Source organism: Oryzias latipes, chromosome 10, assembly GCF_053564925.1.
Source record: "Oryzias latipes strain Hd-rR chromosome 10, Olatipes_Hd-rR_3.1".
NCBI classification, from domain to species: domain Eukaryota; kingdom Metazoa; phylum Chordata; class Actinopteri; order Beloniformes; family Adrianichthyidae; genus Oryzias; species Oryzias latipes.
Genome location: NC_136246.1, coordinates 27,242,246 through 27,264,787, shown reverse-complemented (window position 1 = coordinate 27,264,787; position 22,542 = coordinate 27,242,246).

The following is a 22,542-nucleotide window of genomic DNA, read 5'->3' as shown; positions in this document are numbered from 1 at the left end:
GCATAGCTTTTGGTTTCCACAAGAGAAGAACTCCTGACACATCTGCCCTAACAGACAACTACAAGAGGAGTTGAAATGTATAACACGGTGAAGGAGTTTTTGTGCAGAAAAAGGTACAATTAGAAAAGCTGGTAGCAGTGACTGCAGATGGGACTCCTGCTATGATCAATAGACAAACAGGTTTCATCACTCACTGTAAAGCTGACCCAGACTTTCCAAAATGTCTGCATTACTGCTGCGTCATTCACCAGCAGGCCTTATGTGCAGAAGTGATTGGCTCTGGACATATAATGACTCTTATTCTGAAAATCGTAAACAACCTCAGCTGCAAAGCAAAACAGCACAGGATTTTTAAGGTGCTATTGGAGGAGATGTCTGTTGAATATGGTGAATATGAACATTGTGAATCTGAACTTGCATTCTTGACTGACATTACTGGAAAACTAAACCACTTGATCTGCGAGCTGCAAGACAATGGCAAAACTATTTTTTTTGACCAGCCTGCCTGAGCCAGTGTTTTTCTTGTGGGGATCTTTTCTGCCAGGGCTTGTCAGCTTGGTCAGTGGATGTTGCTGCAGTTGTCTCCCTTGCTGGGACAGCTGGAGTTAAACACAGCAGCTCACGGCTCTGAAGTGGACCCCGTTGCTGTCCCAGTCTGGATGGGCACTGTGGCGATGTTCCAATGGCCAGGCTGGCTCCTGGTATAAAGAGATTCCCAAATACCATTTCCTAACCGCAGAGCCAAGGATGTGTTTACATGTTTAGGTCAAAAATGTGATGGACAGCTTCATGTTGTCTAAACATGCCACCCTGTTATTAATCCAGTTGATATGGTTCTCCATCTGTGTCTAGGTGATAGAAAAGCATTTTTTTTTATATTTAGAGCTCTAAGCAAACAAACAGTTGTCTATATAAAAGAGCTTTTACAATTGTGCACTTTTAGCAGGTCTCTGAGTTCATGTGACCAATGTATGGTGGCTTTTCACAGACCTTGTTTAAAACTGAAGGTGAGAGAGACTTAGAGAAATGGCTTCATTGTTCTGGAGTTCTTTGTTTCATCCACAGAAGAGTAGAATTGGTGATTGATTTTGAAAAGCTGCTGAAAAAAGTATCTTTTTCAAATTGCAATTTCTAACTTGGGTTTTACATTTTGTGTTCCATTTTTTGTGCTTTAATTGGGAAGCATTTGTTATTTGTTTGGTGTTTTTAAGGTTCTGCAAATATACACATCATTTTTTAGAGACATTTGTTATCAGTTGTGTTTGTTGATTTGTAGTTTAATTTCATTGGATGTATAGATGTCGTGTGGGGGGGAGGCTCGAGAGCAGGTAGGACCCAGGCGCAGAGACGGGAGGCAAACGGGTTCAGGGCAAGTGGGTTTATTTAACTAACAAAAAGCGCTGCAGAGCAGGATGACAAAACTAAAAACAAAAACTTACTGTGGCATGGCAAGGGACATGGACGCCAGACAAGAAGACGTGATCAACATGAGCAGAAGTTAATGGACCAGCACAGGAGGAAGGCAGAGACAAGACTTATATACAGACAGGGCAGACAAGACACAGGTGAACACGATTAGGGCAGATGGGGACCAAAGGAAGTAAAACTCAAGAAACATGACAAGACAGGAAACCTTTCAAAATAAAACAGGAAACAGAACCAAACAAGACAGAACAAGAACTAAAGCGAAAAACAAGACAACAAACTGAAACCATGACAATAGAAAGGAAAAGAAGTTCAAACATTGATTATAAAAAAGGATATAAGAGATAAAAAAAAAGAAAAAGGAAAAGAAAAAAGATAAAATATTGATTTAATTGCATTTTGAATGAATAAAAAACAATGATTAATAGAATCAGAATCAGAATCAGAAATCAGAAAAAGTTTTATTGCCAGGTTCAGTAGAGCGCACTTTACAAAACGAGGAATTTGACTTGGTGTATAGTGCAATTAAGAATAAGTTAAAAATTAAGTTAACAACAACAACACACTATATACAGTAGAGTAAGGTGAATTAAAGTGGGAGCACAGATGGGCTGGGATGGTGGGGCCTGTAAGTGGCACCGACAGTCCTTTGGTGGGCGGGGGGGGGAGGGGGGTCACCTGGGGGAGTTGGGGTTCTGTTCAGCAGGCTGGCTGCAGTGGGGAAGAAGCTGTTCTTGTGGCGCGAGGTCCTGGTCCTGATGGACCGGAGCCTCTTGCCAAAAGGGAGGGGCCGAAAGAGATTATGTCCTGGATGAGAGGGGTTGGCTACAATCCTGGCTGCCCGCCTCCAGGTCCTGGAGATGTGCAGCTCCTGGAGAGACGGGAGGTGGCAGCCGATCACCTTCTCTGCTGAGTGGATGACGCGTTGCAGCTTGGCCTTGTCTCTGGCCGTGGCCGCAGCGAACCAGACTGTGATGGAGGACGTGAGGGTGGATTCGATGATGGCGGTGTAAAAGTCTACCAGCATCTTTTCAGGGAGGTGAAACTTCTTCAGCTGCCTCAGGAAGTACATCCTCTGCTGGACCTTCTTAGTGATGGAGCTGATGTTCTGCTCCCACTTGAGGTCCTGGCTGATGATGGTTCCCAGGAAGCAGAAGGACTCCACAGAGGTCACCGGGGAGTCACAGAGGATGACAGGGGGGAGGGGGGCTGGGGCCTTCCTGAAGTCCACTGTCATCTCCACTGTCTTCAGAGCATTAAGCTCCAGGTTGTTAGCGCTGCACTATGACACCAGCCTGGCTATTTCACTCCTGTAGGCCGACTCATCTCCGTCAGAGATGAGGCCGATGAGTGTGGTGTCGTCAGCAAACTTCAGGAGTTTGACAGACAGGTGACCAGCTGTGCAGCTGTTTGTGTACAGGGAGAGTAACAGGGGTGAAAGGACACAGCCCTGGGGGGATCCGGTGCTTGTGGTCCGAGTATCTGAGACGAGCTTCCCCAGCCTCACATACTGCTGTCTGTCCGTCAGGAAGTCTGTGATCCACCTGCAGGTGGAGTCAGGCACATTCATCTTGGAGAGTTTTTAATACTAAAGATGTATGAAAGACATACCGAAAAAATATGTCTTTCAGTGTTTAACTGGCTGTCTTTGGATTATGCATGCCTGAGTAATGACCATTCTTACTCCTCATCTCTCTGTTCACTGCTTGCTAATTTACATAGCAGGGGTCCCAGCAGGAGGGGGCGGGGTTGTAACACGACTCCTTGAGCAGAGCCAGGCTGAGAGAGGCTTTGACATGTAAGATGTTAGATGTTAGAATGCCAGATGTTAGAATGACCAGTTCATTTTATATCTATGAAAATATTCAGGGAGCTATGGGACATGTTCAGCTTTAGGTCTGTGAAAATTGGTGTCGATTGTTGAAACATAAGTTACCATAAAAAAATGTTTGTTTGGAGTCTAGACAGATTTAACACAGGTTTTTGGATGAAAAGGATTTTTTATAAATCATCTGTTACACTTTTAAGTCTGAAAAAAATATGGAAGGCAGCAAACACAGATCCCTACCGTTTTTAATTTTTTTGTGCTGATATTTGAAAGATAAGTTATGCAAAAAAATAGGTGTTTGCAGTTTTGCCTAAAAAGACGTTTTCGGACCTTTTTGGATGTAACGCTCTCTAAGATGTCACCTGTAACTTCAATCATTCTGAATTTTTTTAGGAAGCAGTAGCACATAAATGCCTATGAAAGTTGAATTCTTGGTGCTGATAACCTAAACATAATTTATGCTAAAAATCTTTGTTCAGTCCAAAATTTCATTAAAAAAATCAAGTGATGAAGTTTCTCGTAGACCCTATAGTGTTACATATCAAAGCTGGAGGTTATTAAAGGCATCTAATTCTGAAATCTCAGCTTCCTGAGACAAACGGCTGATTTATAATAAATTTCTATTATTTGGGTGCACATAATCGACCACTTCCTGTTACGCAGGCACCGTCAGGTGTACACCCATGAAACTTTACATGATGAGAGAAGACCCTTCTGAGTATCTCCAGTTTTAATTTCATGCACATCGGACAAAGCAAAGAGAAAATACAGGGCAGAATGTGCCCCATGCAATAACTAGGTGGCGCTATAGAGCTCGTCCAAGATTGTCATATCCATGGGTTCAGAATAGAAGCTTCATCATATCCATTGAATTTCAGTGAGATTGGACAAGGAATGTGCACGTGAGAGCAACTTTTGTGTGCATGGCGAGATGCCCAACTTTGCCGTTCTGTCACGACCACACCCCCGCATTGAAAGTTATGGTTTTTTGTCAGAGTAAACTTCAATGGCTTTTCAACAGGTGGACGTCATTTTCAGGTGTGTCGGCTCATCCTACTCGGAGCAGTGATGCTCCAAGTAAAACATGTCATTTCCTCTTGCCAGCAGGTGGCGCTACACTTTTTCCAGATTTTTTCACTGCAGATGTGTTCAGAGTCAGACTACAATCATGCACATCAATTTTGGATCAGATTGGATTATGCATGGCTGAGTAATGGCCATTTTTCTTTTCATGGCGTGTTTTCGAAACGACCTCCAATTTTGACGCGCCGCCATGGTCACAAACATCCATAAAAACTTAAAAGCTTTGCAATTTAACATCGGACATGTGTTTAGTTTACAAAACCAAAGTTTGGAGTCATTATTCATAAATCTCTAGGAGGAGTTCGTTCTAGAAGGAGGCCTACAAATGTCCAAAATAGAGCAAAAATGACATATTGACACCAATATAGCAGACTTCCTGTGCGACTGACAGCTTGGTACCAAGAGACTTTTTTGTAGGTTTCCATCTGATGAACATGTCCTGAAAAAATCAAGCTTGTATGTCAAAGCATATGCGGGGGCTCGGGACAAATGTCACTGTAGGTGGCGCTGTCGAGCCGTTTTTGTGCGCCCATGCCAATCTTCTGTAAAATACGAAATTTTTCGCGACTCCTGATGTGTGTGCCAAATTTGGTGAGTTTTGGGGTATGTTAAAGGCCTCAAAAAGGCGACTCTTCCGTCGGAAGAAAAAGAATAATAATAATTAAAGCTACAAGTAGCATTTAGCGGGCCCGAGCACGTGCCACCGCCTGGCACGAGCGACCGCCCCGTGAGCAACGCCCTGCTCGAGCCATTCTCGTCGTTTTTTCTTGTCCATTCTGGAGCTCCAAGCTAATATTAATATGACAGCAGCCTGTGGGGGGGGGGGGGGGGGGGGGACTATAATCTGTTGCCTTAAAGGACAAAGACTTTTGCATATAGCATGAAAAAAATTCTTAAATCTAAGCCTCGTTTAGACCTGCTCATTTTCTCATCAAGTAGAAGAAGGTTTTTATCAGATTAAGAAACAAGCAATGATGATAATTGCTATCACTGTCCCTAAGGATGAGAACAATAGAACTCATTCAATTTTCACTACAATGTCTAGATGAGTGTCAGCTATGTCTGATAACTTGGCCAATTAGCTGGACCGGGATCTTACAAAGTGCAGGTGGTTTAACGTCCAGTGGGATGAGTCTGTGGACGGCAACAGTTCAGCATAGCTTTTGGTTTCCACAAGAGAAGAACTCCTGAGACATCTGCCCTAACAGACAACTACAAGAGGAGTTGAAATGTATAACACGGTGAAGGAGTTTTTGTATAGAAAAAGGTACCATTAGAAAAGCTGGTAGCCATACCTGCAGACGGGGCTCCTGCTATGATTGACCGACAAACAGGTTTCATCACTCACTATAAAGCTGACCAAGACTTTCCAAAATGTCTGCATTACTGCTGCTTCTTTCACCAGTAGGCCTTATGTGCAGAAGTGATTGGCTCTGGACATATAATGACTCCTATTGTGAAAATCATAAAAAACCTCAGCTGCAAAGCGAAACAGAACAGGATTTTTAAGGTGCTATTGGTGGTGATATCTGCTGAATATGGTGAATCTGAACTTGTATTCTTGACTGACATTACTGGAAAACTAAACCACTTGATCTGCGAGCTGCAAGACATTGGCATAACTATATTTTTTTATTGACCAGCCTGCCTGAGCCAGTGTTTTTCTTGTGGGGATCTTTTCTGCCAGGGCTTGCCAGCTTGGTCAGTGGATGTTGCTGCAGTTGTCTCCCTTGCTGGGACAGCTGGAGTTAAACATAGCAGCCTCACGGCTGTGAAGTGGACCCCGTTGCTTTCCCAGTCTGGATGGGCACTGTGGTGATGTTCCAATGTTCAGGCTGGCTCCTGGTATGAAGAGATTCCCAAGTACCATTTCCTAACCGCAGAGCCAAGGATGTGTTTACATGTTTAGGTCAAAAATGTGATGAACAGCTTCATGTTCTCTATTGATGTAAGTTTAAACCTAAACATGTTTCCCTGTTACTAATCCAGTTGATATGGTTCTCCACCTGTGTCTAGGTGATAGAAAAGCATTTTTTTATATTTAGAGCTCCAAGCAAACAAACAGTTGTCTATATAAGAGCTTTTACAATTGTGGACTTTTAGCAGGTCTCTGAATACATGTGACCAATGTATGGTGGATTTTCACAGACTTTGTGTAAAACTGAAGGTGACAGAGACTTTGGAGAAGTGGCTACATTGCTCTGGACTTCTTTGTTTCATCCACAGAAGAGTAAAATATGTGATTGATTTGAAAAGCTGCTGAAAAATGTATCTTTTTAAAATTGCAATTTCTAATTTGGGTTTTACATTTTGTGTTCCATTTTCTGTGATTGTATTAGAAAGATTTGTTATTTATTTGGTGTTTAAAGGTGGTACATAATGTATATACACAATCTTCTTAGAGACATTTGCTATATGTTGTGTTTGTTGTCGTTGTAGTTTAATTTCTTTGGATGTATTGAAAGGAAATGAAAAGAAGTTGCAGCATTGATTAAAAAAGCATAAAAGAGACATTTACTGTCTGATGTTACATCTGTAGGAGTGTACTGAGGCTGGGTTTTGTTTTGGAGCACATTCATATATTTTGTTTGTAAAAAAAAAAAAAGATAAAATATAAAGTTAATTGTATTTTGGATGAATAAAAAAGCAATGATTAGTGCTAAGGATGTATAAAAGACAAACAAAAAAAAAAGGAAATTGCTGTATTTTAGTGTTGAACTAGGCTTTCTAACTATTCTACTTTCTGTCTGCCACTCGTGGCTAATTTACATGTGATCACACAGCCGGGGGGTGGGGTGGGGGGCTAACTCCACTCCTGCAGCAGGGGAGACTGATGAAAAGCTTGAGGATGTAAGATTGAATAAATAAAATCCTAGAGTTGACCAGTTCATTTTATAAATGTAAATATTTTTTATTTTGGTGCTGATAAACTAAACAGAAGTTATGATAAAAATATTTGCTTGAGTCAAAATGTCCAAAAATTTGCTTTCAGCACAATAGGGTGATTAAGGTGGTTAAATGTTTCTCGTACGTATAGTGCTGCTTTTCAAACGTGGAGCTTTGTAAGACGCATCTAATTCTGAAATCTCAGCTTCCTGAGACAAACGGCTGATTTCCTATGAAGCTTGATTATATGATCATGCTTCATGATCATTTATGAACATATATAGCTCGTCCAAAATTGTCATATCCATGGGTTCAGAATGGAAGTTTCATCAAATCTATTTAATTTCAGTGAGATCAGACAAGGAATGTGAACTTGAGAGCAACATTTGTGCATGGCGAGATACCCAACTTCGCCGCTCTGTCACGACCACACCCCCGCGTTGAAAGATTTGTTTTTCATCAGAGTAAACTTCAATGGTTTTTCAACAGGTGGACGTCATTTTGAGGTGTGTTTGCTCATCCTACTTGGAGCAGTGATGCTCCAAGTAAAACATGTCATTTCCTGTTGCCAACAGGTGGCGCTACACCTGTTTCGGATTTTTCCACTGCAGATGTGTTCAAAGTCAGACTACAATCATGCACAACAAATTTGGATCAGATTAGATTATTTATGGCTGAGTAATGGCCATTTTTCTTTTCATGGCGTGATTTCGAAACGACCTCAAATTTTGACGCGCCGCCACGGTCACAAACAACCGTAAAAACTTAAAAGCTTCGCAATTTAACATCGGACATGTGTTTAGTTTACAAAACCAAAGTTTGGAGTCATTGTTCAAAAATCTCTAGGAGGAGTTCGTTCTAGAACGAGGCCTGCAAAGGACCAAAATAGAGCAAAACTGACATATTGACATTAATATAGCAGACTTCCTGTGCGACTGACAGCTTGGTTCCAAGAGACTTTTTTGTAGGTCTCCATCTGATGAACATGTCCTGTAAATATCAAGCTTGTATGTTAAAGAACATGGCGGGGCTCTCAAAAACAAACATGGTAGGTGGCGCTATTGAGCCGTTTTTTGTTCACCCATGCAAGTGCTGTGTATCTAAGTTGGAGATATGTAAGAGGCCTCTCATTCTGAAATCTCAGCCTCGTGATACAAACGGCTGATTTTTTATGAATTTTTAATTATCTGACTGCAACGCAATCAACCACTTCCTGTTTGGCGGTGGCTTGCGCAGGCACCGTCAGGTGTACGCCCATGAAACTTTAAACAATGAGAGAAGACCCTTATGAGTATCTCCTGTTGTAATTTTATGAATGTCGGACAAAGCACAGAGAAAAGATAGGTCAGAATGTGACATAAAATGTATTTGTCAATATCTAGGTGGCGCTGTGGAGCTCGTCCAAGATTGTCATATCCATTGGTTCAGAATGGAAGCCTCATCACCTCTATTGAATTTCAGTGAGATTGGACAAGGAATGTGCACGTGAGAGCAACTTTTGTGTGCATGGCGAGACGCCCAACTTCGCCGCTCTGTCACGACCACACCCCCGCATTGAAAGTTATGGCTTTTTATCAGAGTAAACATCAATGGCTTTTCAACAGGTGGACATCATTTTGAGGTGTGTCGGCTCATCCTACTTGGAGCAGTGATGCTCCAAGTAAAACATGTCATTTCCTTTTACCAGCAGGTGGCGCTACACCTATTCCAGATTCTTCCACTGCATATGTGTTCAAAGTCAGACTACAATCATGCATATCAACTTTGGATCAGATTGGATTTTGCATGGCTGAGTAATGGCCATTTTTCTTTTCATGGCGTGTTTTCAAAATGACCTCCATTTTCGACGCGCCGCCACGGTCACAAACATCCGTAAAAACTTAAAAGCTTCGCAATTTAACATTGGACATGTGTTTAGTTTACAAAACCAAAGTTTGGAGTCATTATTCACAAATCTCTAGGAGGAGTTCGCTCTAGAGTGAGGCCTGCAAATGTCCAAAATGAAGCAAAAATGACATATTGACCTCAATATATCAGACTTCCTGTGCGAGTGACAGGTGGGTCCTTTCAGACTTTTTTGTAGGTCTCCATCTGAAGAACATGCCCTGTAAAAATCAAGCTTGTACGTTAAAGCGTATGCGGGGCGTCGGGACAAAAGTCACTGTAGGTGGCGCTATCGAGCCGTTTTTGTGCGCCCATGCCAATCTCCTATAAAATACGAAATTTTTCGCGACTCCTGATGTGTGTGCCAAATTTGGTGAGTTTTGGGGTATGTTAAAGGCCTCAAAAAGGCGACTCTTCCGGTAGAATAATAATAATAATAATAATAATAATAATTAAAGCTACAAGTAGCATTTAGCGGGCCCGAGCACGTGCGACCGCACGGCACGAGCGACCGCCCCATGAGCAACGCCCTGCTCGAGCCATTCTCGTCGTTTTTTCTTGTCCATTCTGGAGCTCCAAGCTATTGTTAATACGACAGCAGCCTGGGGGGGGGGGGGGGGGGGGGGGGGGGGGGCTGTAATCTGTTGCCTTAAGGGACAAAGACTTTTGCATATAGCATGAAAAAAATTCAAGCAATGATGATAATTGCTATCACTGTCCCTAAGGATGAGAACAATAGAACTCATTCAATTTCCACTACAATGTCTAGATGAGTGTCAGCTATGTCTGATAACTTGGCCAATTAGCTGGACCGGGATCTTGCAAAGTGCAGGTGGTTAACGTCCAGTGTGATGAGTCTGTGGACGGCAACAGTACAGCATAGCTTTTGGTTTCCACAAGAGAAGAACTCCTGACACATCTGCCCTAACAGACAACTACAAGAGGAGTTGAAATGTATAACACGGTGAAGGAGTTTTTGTGCAGAAAAAGGTACAATTAGAAAAGCTGGTAGCAGTGACTGCAGATGGGACTCCTGCTATGATCAATAGACAAACAGGTTTCATCACTCACTGTAAAGCTGACCCAGACTTTCCAAAATGTCTGCATTACTGCTGCGTCATTCACCAGCAGGCCTTATGTGCAGAAGTGATTGGCTCTGGACATATAATGACTCTTATTCTGAAAATCGTAAACAACCTCAGCTGCAAAGCAAAACAGCACAGGATTTTTAAGGTGCTATTGGAGGGGATGTCTGTTGAATATGGTGAATATGAACATTGTGAATCTGAACTTGCATTCTTGACTGACATTACTGGAAATCTAAACCACTTGATCTGCGAGCTGCAAGACAATGGCAAAACTATTTTTTTTTGACCAGCCTGCCTGAGCCAGTGTTTTTCTTGTGGGGATCTTTTCTGCCAGGGCTTGTCAGCTTGGTCAGTGGATGTTGCTGCAGTTGTCTCCCTTGCTGGGACAGCTGGAGTTAAACACAGCAGCTCACGGCTCTGAAGTGGACCCCGTTGCTGTCCCAGTCTGGATGGGCACTGTGGCGATGTTCCAATGGCCAGGCTGGCTCCTGGTATAAAGAGATTCCCAAATACCATTTCCTAACCGCAGAGCCAAGGATGTGTGTACATGTTTAGGTCAAAAATGTGATGGACAGCTTCATGTTGTCTATTGATGTAAGTTTAAACCTAAACATGCCACCCTGTTATTAATCCAGTTGATATGGTTCTCCATCTGTGTCTAGGTGATAGAAAAGCATTTTTTTTATATTTAGAGCTCTAAGCAAACAAACAGTTGTCTATATAAAAGAGCTTTTACAATTGTGCACTTTTAGCAGGTCTCTGAGTTCATGTGACCAATGTATGGTGGATTTTCACAGACCTTGTTTAAAACTGAAGGTGAGAGAGACTTAGAGAAATGGCTTCATTGTTCTGGAGTTCTTTGTTTCATCCACAGAAGAGTAGAATTGGTGATTGATTTTGAAAAGCTGCTGAAAAAAGTATCTTTTTCAAATTGCAATTTCTAACTTGGGTTTTACATTTTGTGTTCCATTTTTTGTGCTTTAATTGGGAAGCATTTGTTATTTGTTTGGTGTTTTTAAGGTTCTGCAAATATACACATCATTTTTTAGAGACATTTGTTATCAGTTGTGTTTGTTGATTTGCAGTTTAATTTCATTGGATGTATAGATGTCATGTGGGGGGGAGGCTCGAGAGCAGGTAGGACCCAGGCGCAGAGACGGGAGGCAAACGGGTTCAGGGCAAGTGGGTTTATTTAACTAACAAAAAGCGCTGCAGAGCAGGATGACAAAACTAAAAACAAAAACTTACTGTGGCATGGCAAGGGACATGGACGCCAGACAAGAAGACGTGATCAACATGAGCAGAAGTTAATGGACCAGCACAGGAGGAAGGCAGAGACAAGACTTATATACAGACAGGGCAGACAAGACACAGGTGAACACGATTAGGGCAGATGGGGACCAAAGGAAGTAAAACTCAAGAAACATGACAAGACAGGAAACCTTTCAAAATAAAACAGGAAATAGAACCAAACAAGACAGAACAAGAACTAAAGCGAAAAAAAAGACAACAAACTGAAACCATGACAATAGAAAGGAAAAGAAGTTCAAACATTGATTATAAAAAAGGATATAAGAGATAAAAAAAAAGAAAAAGGAAAAGAAAAAAGATAAAATATTGATTTAATTGCATTTTGAATGAATAAAAAACAATGATTAATAGAATCAGAATCAGAATCAGAAATCAGAAAAAGTTTTATTGCCAGGTTCAGTAGAGCGCACTTTACAAAACGAGGAATTTGACTTGGTGTATAGTGCAATTAAGAATAAGTTAAAAATTAAGTTAACAACAACAACACACTATATACAGTAGAGTAAGGTGAATTAAAGTGGGAGCACAGATGGGCTGGGATGGTGGGGCCTGTAAGTGGCACCGACAGTCCTTTGGTGGGCGGGGGGGGAGGGGGGGTCACCTGGGGGAGTTGGGGTTCTGTTCAGCAGGCTGGCTGCAGTGGGGAAGAAGCTGTTCTTGTGGCGCGAGGTCCTGGTCCTGATGGACCGGAGCCTCTTTCCAGAAGGGAGGGGCCGAAAGAGATTATGTCCTGGATGAGAGGGGTTGGCTACAATCCTGGCTGCCCGCCTCCAGGTCCTGGAGATGTGCAGCTCCTGGAGAGACGGGAGGTGGCAGCCGATCACCTTCTCTGCTGAGTGGATGACGCGTTGCAGCTTGGCCTTGTCTCTGGCCGTGGCCGCAGCGAACCAGACTGTGATGGAGGACGTGAGGGTGGATTCGATGATGGCGGTGTAAAAGTCTACCAGCATCTTTTCAGGGAGGTGAAACTTCTTCAGCTGCCTCAGGAAGTACATCCTCTGCTGGACCTTCTTAGTGATGGAGCTGATGTTCTGCTCCCACTTGAGGTCCTGGCTGATGATGGTTCCCAGGAAGCAGAAGGACTCCACAGAGGTCACCGGGGAGTCACAGAGGATGACAGGGGGGAGGGGGGCTGGGGCCTTCCTGAAGTCCACTGTCATCTCCACTGTCTTCAGAGCATTAAGCTCCAGGTTGTTAGCGCTGCACTATGACACCAGCCTGGCTATTTCACTCCTGTAGGCCGACTCATCTCCGTCAGAGATGAGGCCGATGAGTGTGGTGTCGTCAGCAAACTTCAGGAGTTTGACAGACAGGTGACCAGCTGTGCAGCTGTTTGTGTACAGGGAGAGTAACAGGGGTGAAAGGACACAGCCCTGGGGGGATCCGGTGCTTGTGGTCCGAGTATCTGAGACGAGCTTCCCCAGCCTCACATACTGCTGTCTGTCCGTCAGGAAGTCTGTGATCCACCTGCAGGTGGAGTCAGGCACATTCATCTTGGAGAGTTTTTAATACTAAAGATGTATGAAAGACATACCGAAAAAATATGTCTTTCAGTGTTTAACTGGCTGTCTTTGGATTATGCATGCCTGAGTAATGGCCATTCTTACTCCTCATCTCTCTGTTCACTGCTTGCTAATTTACATAGGAGCAGGGGTCCCACCAGGAGGGGGCGGGGTTGTAACACGACTCCTTCAGCAGAGCCAGGCTGAGAGAGGCTTTGACATGTAAGATGTTAGATGTTAGAATGACCAGTTCATTTTATATCTATGAAAATATTCAGGGAGCTATGGGACATGTTTAGCTATAGGTCTGTGAAAATTGGTGTCGATTGTTGAAACATAAGTTACCATAAAAAAATGTTTGTTTGGAGTCTAGACAGATTTAACACAGGTTTTTGGATGAAAAAGGATTTTTTATAAATCATCTGTTACACTTTTAAGTCTGAAAAAAATATGGAAGGCAGCAAACACAGATCCCTACCGTTTTAAATTTTTTTGTGCTGATATTTGAAAGATAAGTTATGCAAAAAAATAGGTGTTTGCAGTTTTGCCTAAAAAGACGTTTTCGGACCTTTTTGGATGAAATGATGTCTAAAAGTTCACCTGTAATTTCAATAATTCTGAATTTTTTTAGGAAGCAGTAGCACATAAATGCCTATGAAAGTTGAATTCTTGGTGCTGATAACCTAAACAGAATTTATGCTAAAAATCTTTGTTCAGTCCAAAATTTCATTAAAAAAATCAAGTGATGAAGTTTCTCGTAGACCCTATAGTGTTACATATCAAAGCTGGAGGTTATTAAAGGCATCTAATTCTGAAATCTCAGCTTCCTGAGACAAACGGCTGATTTATAATAAATTTCTATTATTTGGGTGCACATAATCGACCACTTCCTGTTACGCAGGCACCGTCAGGTGTACACCCATGAAACTTTACATGATGAGAGAGGACCCTTCTGAGTATCTCCAGTTTTAATTTCATGCACATCGGACAAAGCAAAGAGAAAATACAGGGCAGAATGTGCCCAATGCAATAACTAGGTGGCGCTATAGAGCTCGTCCAAGATTGTCATATCCATGGGTTCAGAATAGAAGCTTCATCATATCCATTGAATTTCAGTGAGATTGGACAAGGAATGTGCACGTGAGAGCAACTTTTGTGTGCATAGCGAGATGCCCAACTTTGCCGCTCTGTCACGACCACACCCCCGCATTGAAAGTTATGGTTTTTTGTCAGAGTAAACTTCAATGGCTTTTCAACAGGTGGACGTCATTTTAAGGTGTGTCGGCTCATCCTACTCGGAGTAGTGATGCTCCAAGTAAAACATGTCATTTCCTCTTGCCAGCAGGTGGCGCTACACTTTTTCCAGATTTTTTCACTGCAGATGTGTTCAGAGTCAGACTACAATCATGCACATCAATTTTGGATCAGATTGGATTATGCATGGCTGAGTAATGGCCATTTTTCTTTTCATGGCGTGTTTTCGAAACGACCTCCAATTTTGACGCGCCGCCATGGTCACAAACATCCATAAAAACTTAAAAGCTTTGCAATTTAACATCGGACATGTGTTTAGTTTACAAAACCAAAGTTTGGAGTCATTACTCTCAAATCTCTAGGAGGAGTTCGTTCTAGAGCGAGGCCTGCGAATGACCAAAATACAGCAAAAATGACATATTGTCATCAAAATATCAGACTTCCTGTGCAACTGACAGCTTGGTCCCAAGAGACTTTTTTGTAGGTTTCTATCTGATGAACATGCCCTGTTAAAATCAAGCTTGTATGTCAAAGCATATGCGGGGGCTCGGGACAAATGTCACTGTAGGTGGCGCTGTCGAGCCGTTTTTGTGCGCCCATGCCAATCTCCTGTAAAATACGAAATTTTTCGCGACTCCTGATGTGTGTGCCAAATTTGGTGAGTTTTGGGGTATGTTAAAGGCCTCAAAAAGGCGACTCTTCCGTCGGAAGAAAAAGAATAATAATAATAATTAAAGCTACAAGTAGCATTTAGCGGGCCCGAGCACGTGCCACCGCCTGGCACGAGCGACCGCCCCGTGAGCAACGCCCTGCTCGAGCTGTTCTCGTTGTTTTTTCTTGTCCATTCTGGAGCTCCAAGATAATGTTAATATGACAGCAGCCTGTGGGGGGGGGGGGGGACTGTAATCTGTTTCCTTAAAGGACTAAGACTTATGCATATAGCATGAAAAAAAATTCTTAAATCTAAGCCTCGTTTAGACCTGCTCAATTTCTCATCAAGTAGAAGAAGGTTTTTATCAGATTAAGAAACAAGCAATGATGATAATTGCTATCACTGTCCCTAAGGATGAGAACAATAGAACTCATTCAATTTCCACTACAATGTCTAGATGAGTGTCAGCTATGTCTGATAACTTGGCCAATTAGCTGGACCGGGATCTTGCAAAGTGCAGGTGGTTAACGTCCAGTGTGATGAGTCTGTGGACGGCAACAGTACAGCATAGCTTTTGGTTTCCACAAGAGAAGAACTCCTGACACATCTGCCCTAACAGACAACTACAAGAGGAGTTGAAATGTATAACACGGTGAAGGAGTTTTTGTGCAGAAAAAGGTACCATTAGAAAAGCCAGTAGCAGTGACTGCAGACAGGTTTCATCACTCACTGTAAAGCTGACCCAGACTTTCCAAAATGTCTGCATTACTGCTGCGTCATTCACCAGTAGGCCTTATGTGCAGAAGTGATTGGCTCTGGACACATAATGACTCCTATTGTGAAAATCATAAAAAAAACCTCAGCTGCAAAGCAAAACAGAACAGGATTTTTAAGGTGCTATTGGTGGAGATATCTGCTGAATATGGTGAATATGAATATGGTGAATCTGAACTTGTATTCTTGACTGACATTACTGGAAAACTAAACCACTTAATCTGCGAGCTGCAAGACTTGGCAAAACTATATTTTTTTATTGACCAGCCTGCCTGAGCCAGTGTTTTTCTTGTGGGGATCTTTTCTGCCAGGGCTTGTCAGCTTGGTCAGTGGATGTTGCTGCAGTTGTCTCCCTTGCTGGGACAGCTGGAGTTAAACATAGCAGCCTCACGGCTGTGAAGTGGGCCCCGTTGCTGTCCCAGTCTGGATGGGCACTGTGGCGATGTTCCAATGGCCAGGCTGGCTCCTGGTATAAAGAGATTCCCAAATACCATTTCCTAACCGCAGAGCCAAGGATGTGTTTACATGTTTAGGTCAAAAATGTGATGAACAGCTTCATGTTGTCTATTGATGTAAGTTTAAACCTAAACATGTTTCCCTGTTACTAATCCAGTTGATATGGTTCTCCATCTGTGTTTAGGTGATAGAAAAGCATTTTTTTATATTTAGAGCTCCAAGCAAACAAACAGTTGTCTATATAAGAGCTTTTACAATTGTGGACTTTTAGCAGGTCTCTGAATACATGTGACCAATGTATGGTGGATTTTCACAGACTCTGTGTAAAACTGAAGGTGACAGAGACTTTGGAGAAGTGGCTACATTATTCTGGACTTCTTTGTTTCATCCACAGAAGAGTAAAATATGTGATTGATTTTGAAAAGCTGCTGAAAAATGTATCTTTTTAAAATTGCAATTTCTAATTTGGGTTTTACATTTTGTGTTCCATTTTTTGTGATTGTATTAGAAAGATTTGTTATTTATTTGGTGTTTAAAGGTGGTACATAATGTATATACACAATCTTCTTAGAGACATTTGCTATATGTTGTGTTTGTTGTCGTTGTAGTTTAATTTCTTTGGATGTATTGAAAGGAAATGAAAAGAAGTTGCAGCATTGATTAAAAAAAGCATAAAAGAGACATTTACTGTCTGATGTTACATCTGTAGGAGTGTACTGAGACTGGGTTTTGTTTTGGAGCACATTCATATATTTTGTTTGTAAAAAAAAAAAAAGATAAAATATAAAGTTAATTGTATTTTGGATGAATAAAAAAGCAATAATTAGTGCCAAGGATGTATAAAAGACAAACAAAACAAAGGAAATTGCTGTATTTTTGTGTTGAACTAGGCTTTCTAACTGTTCTACTTTCTGTCTGCCACTCCTGGCTAATTTACATGTGAGCACACAGCCGGGGGGTGGGGGGGGGGCTAACACCACTCCTGCAGCAGGGGAGACTGATGAAAAGCTTGAGGATGTAAGATTGAATAAAATAAAATCCTAGAGTTGACCAGTTCATTTTATAAAAGTAAATATTTTTTATTTTGGTGCTGATAAACTAAACAGAAGTTATGATAAAAATATTTGCTTGAGTCAAAATGTCCAAAAATTTGCTTTCAGCACAATAGGGTGATTAAGGTGGTTAAATGTTTCTCGTACGTATAGTGCTGCTTTTCAAACATGGAGCTTTGTAGGACGCATCTAATTCTGAAATCTCAGCTTCCTGACACAAACGGCTGATTTCCTATGAAGCTTGATTATATGATCATGCTTCATGATCATTGATGAACATATATAGCTCGTCCAAAATTGTCATATCCATGGGTTCAGAATGGAAGTTTCATCAAATCTATTTAATTTCAGTGAGATCAGACAAGGAATGTGAACGTGAGAGCAACATTTGTGCATGGCGAGATACCCAACTTCGCCGCTCTGTCACGACCACACCCCCGCGTTGAAAGTTATGGCTTTTTATCAGAGTAAACATCAATGGCTTTTCAACAGGTGGACATCATTTTGAGGTGTGTCGGCTCATCCTACTTTGAGCAGTGATGCTCCAAGTAAAACATGTCATTTCCTGTTGCCAACAGGTGGCGCTACACCTGTTTCGGATTTTTCCACTGCAGATGTGTTCAAAGTCAGACTACAATCATGCACAACAAATTTGGATCAGATTAGATTATTTATGGCTGAGTAATGGCCATTTTTCTTTTCATGGCGTGATTTCGAAACGACCTCAAATTTTGACGCGCCGCCACGGTCACAAACAACCGTAAAAACTTAAAAGCTTCGCAATTTAAGATCGGACATGTGTTTAGTTTACAAAACCAAAGTTTGGAGTCATTGTTCAAAAATCTCTAGGAGGAGTTCGTTCTAGAACGAGGCCTGCAAAGGACCAAAATAGAGCAAAACCGACATATTGACATCAATATAGCAGACTTCCTGTGCGACTGACAGCTTGGTCCCAAGAGACTTTTTTGTAGGTTTCCATCTGATGAACATGTCCTGTAAATATCAAGCTTGTATGTTAAAGAACATGGCGGGGCTCTCAAAAACAAACATTGTAGGTGGCGCTATTGAGCCGTTTTTTGTTCACCCATGCAAGTGCTGTGTATCTAAGTTGGAGATATGTAAGAGGCCTCTCATTCTGAAATCTCAGCCTCGTGATACAAACGGCTGATTTTTTATGAATTTTTAATTATCTGACTGCAACGCAATCAACCACTTCCTGTTTGGTGGTGGCTTGCGCAGGCACCGTCAGGTGTACACCCATGAAACTTTAGACGATGAGAGAAGACCCTTGTGAGTATCTCCTGTTGTAATTTTATGAATGTCGGACAAAGCACAGAGAAAAGATAGGTCAGAATGTGACATAAAATGTATTTGTCAATATCTAGGTGGCGCTATGGAGCTCGTCCAAGATTGTCATATCCATGGGTTCAAAATGGAAGCCTCATCACCTCTATTGAATTTCAGTGAGATTGGACAAGGAATGTGCACGTGAGAGCAACTTTTGTGTGCATGGCGAGATGCCCAACTTCGCCGCTCTGTCACGACCACACCCCCGCATTGAAAGTTATGGCTTTTTATCAGAGTAAACATCAATGGCTTTTCAACAGGTGGACATCATTTTGAGGTGTGTCGGCTCATCCTACTTGGAGCAGTGATGCTCCAAGTAAAACATGTAATTTCCTTTTACCAGCAGGTGGCGCTACACTTGTTCCAGATTCTTCCACTGCAGATGTGTTCAGAGTCAGACTACAATCATGCATATCAACTTTGGATCATATTGGATTTTGCATGGCTGAGTAATGGCCATTTTTCTTTTCATGGCGTGTTTTCAAAATGACCTCCATTTTCGACGCGCCGCCACGGTCACAAACATCCGTAAAAACTTAAAAGCTTCGCAATTTAACATCGGACATGTGTTTAGTTTACAAAACCAAAGTTTGGAGTCATTATTCACAAATCTCTAGGAGGAGTTCGCTCTAGAGTGAGGCCTGCAAATGTCCAAAATGAAGCAAAAATGACATATTGACCTCAATATATCAGACTTCCTGTGCGAGTGACAGGTGGGTCCTTTAGGACTTTTTTGTAGGTCTCCATCTGAAGAACATGCCCTGCAAAAATCAAGCTTGTACGTTAAAGCGTATGCGGGGCGTCGGGACAAAAGTCACTGTAGGTGGCGCTATCGAGCCGTTTTTGTGCGCCCATGCCAATCTCCTATAAAATACGAAATTTTTCGCGACTCCTGATGTGTGTGCCAAATTTGGTGAGTTTTGGGGTATGTTAAAGGCCTCAAAAAGGCGACTCTTCCGGTAGAATAATAATAATAATTAAAGCTACAAGTAGCATTTAGCGGGCCCGAGCACGTGCGACCGCATGGCACGAGCGACCGCCCCGTGAGCAACGCCCTGCTCGAGCCATTCTCGTCGTTTTTTCTTGTCCATTCTGGAGCTCCAAGCTATTGTTAATACGACAGCAGCCTGGGGGGGGGGGGGGGGGGGGGGGCTGTAATCTGTTGCCTTAAGGGACAAAGACTTTTGCATATAGCATGAAAAAAATTCAAGCAATGATGATAATTGCTATCACTGTCCCTAAGGATGAGAACAATAGAACTCATTCAATTTCCACTACAATGTCTAGATGAGTGTCAGCTATGTCTGATAACTTGGCCAATTAGCTGGACCGGGATCTTGCAAAGTGCAGGTGGTTAACGTCCAGTGTGATGAGTCTGTGGACGGCAACAGTACAGCATAGCTTTTGGTTTCCACAAGAGAAGAACTCCTGACACATCTGCCCTAACAGACAACTACAAGAGGAGTTGAAATGTATAACACGGTGAAGGAGTTTTTGTGCAGAAAAAGGTACAATTAGAAAAGCTGGTAGCAGTGACTGCAGATGGGACTCCTGCTATGATCAATAGACAAACAGGTTTCATCACTCACTGTAAAGCTGACCCAGACTTTCCAAAATGTCTGCATTACTGCTGCGTCATTCACCAGCAGGCCTTATGTGCAGAAGTGATTGGCTCTGGACATATAATGACTCTTATTCTGAAAATCGTAAACAACCTCAGCTGCAAAGCAAAACAGCACAGGATTTTTAAGGTGCTATTGGAGGAGATGTCTGTTGAATATGGTGAATATGAACATTGTGAATCTGAACTTGCATTCTTGACTGACATTACTGGAAAACTAAACCACTTGATCTGCGAGCTGCAAGACAATGGCAAAACTATTTTTTTTGACCAGCCTGCCTGAGCCAGTGTTTTTCTTGTGGGGATCTTTTCTGCCAGGGCTTGTCAGCTTGGTCAGTGGATGTTGCTGCAGTTGTCTCCCTTGCTGGGACAGCTGGAGTTAAACACAGCAGCTCACGGCTCTGAAGTGGACCCCGTTGCTGTCCCAGTCTGGATGGGCACTGTGGCGATGTTCCAATGGCCAGGCTGGCTCCTGGTATAAAGAGATTCCCAAATACCATTTCCTAACCGCAGAGCCAAGGATGTGTTTACATGTTTAGGTCAAAAATGTGATGGACAGCTTCATGTTGTCTAAACATGCCACCCTGTTATTAATCCAGTTGATATGGTTCTCCATCTGTGTCTAGGTGATAGAAAAGCATTTTTTTTTATATTTAGAGCTCTAAGCAAACAAACAGTTGTCTATATAAAAGAGCTTTTACAATTGTGCACTTTTAGCAGGTCTCTGAGTTCATGTGACCAATGTATGGTGGCTTTTCACAGACCTTGTTTAAAACTGAAGGTGAGAGAGACTTAGAGAAATGGCTTCATTGTTCTGGAGTTCTTTGTTTCATCCACAGAAGAGTAGAATTGGTGATTGATTTTGAAAAGCTGCTGAAAAAAGTATCTTTTTCAAATTGCAATTTCTAACTTGGGTTTTACATTTTGTGTTCCATTTTTTGTGCTTTAATTGGGAAGCATTTGTTATTTGTTTGGTGTTTTTAAGGTTCTGCAAATATACACATCATTTTTTAGAGACATTTGTTATCAGTTGTGTTTGTTGATTTGTAGTTTAATTTCATTGGATGTATAGATGTCGTGTGGGGGGGAGGCTCGAGAGCAGGTAGGACCCAGGCGCAGAGACGGGAGGCAAACGGGTTCAGGGCAAGTGGGTTTATTTAACTAACAAAAAGCGCTGCAGAGCAGGATGACAAAACTAAAAACAAAAACTTACTGTGGCATGGCAAGGGACATGGACGCCAGACAAGAAGACGTGATCAACATGAGCAGAAGTTAATGGACCAGCACAGGAGGAAGGCAGAGACAAGACTTATATACAGACAGGGCAGACAAGACACAGGTGAACACGATTAGGGCAGATGGGGACCAAAGGAAGTAAAACTCAAGAAACATGACAAGACAGGAAACCTTTCAAAATAAAACAGGAAACAGAACCAAACAAGACAGAACAAGAACTAAAGCGAAAAACAAGACAACAAACTGAAACCATGACAATAGAAAGGAAAAGAAGTTCAAACATTGATTATAAAAAAGGATATAAGAGATAAAAAAAAAGAAAAAGGAAAAGAAAAAAGATAAAATATTGATTTAATTGCATTTTGAATGAATAAAAAACAATGATTAATAGAATCAGAATCAGAATCAGAAATCAGAAAAAGTTTTATTGCCAGGTTCAGTAGAGCGCACTTTACAAAACGAGGAATTTGACTTGGTGTATAGTGCAATTAAGAATAAGTTAAAAATTAAGTTAACAACAACAACACACTATATACAGTAGAGTAAGGTGAATTAAAGTGGGAGCACAGATGGGCTGGGATGGTGGGGCCTGTAAGTGGCACCGACAGTCCTTTGGTGGGCGGGGGGGGGAGGGGGGTCACCTGGGGGAGTTGGGGTTCTGTTCAGCAGGCTGGCTGCAGTGGGGAAGAAGCTGTTCTTGTGGCGCGAGGTCCTGGTCCTGATGGACCGGAGCCTCTTGCCAAAAGGGAGGGGCCGAAAGAGATTATGTCCTGGATGAGAGGGGTTGGCTACAATCCTGGCTGCCCGCCTCCAGGTCCTGGAGATGTGCAGCTCCTGGAGAGACGGGAGGTGGCAGCCGATCACCTTCTCTGCTGAGTGGATGACGCGTTGCAGCTTGGCCTTGTCTCTGGCCGTGGCCGCAGCGAACCAGACTGTGATGGAGGACGTGAGGGTGGATTCGATGATGGCGGTGTAAAAGTCTACCAGCATCTTTTCAGGGAGGTGAAACTTCTTCAGCTGCCTCAGGAAGTACATCCTCTGCTGGACCTTCTTAGTGATGGAGCTGATGTTCTGCTCCCACTTGAGGTCCTGGCTGATGATGGTTCCCAGGAAGCAGAAGGACTCCACAGAGGTCACCGGGGA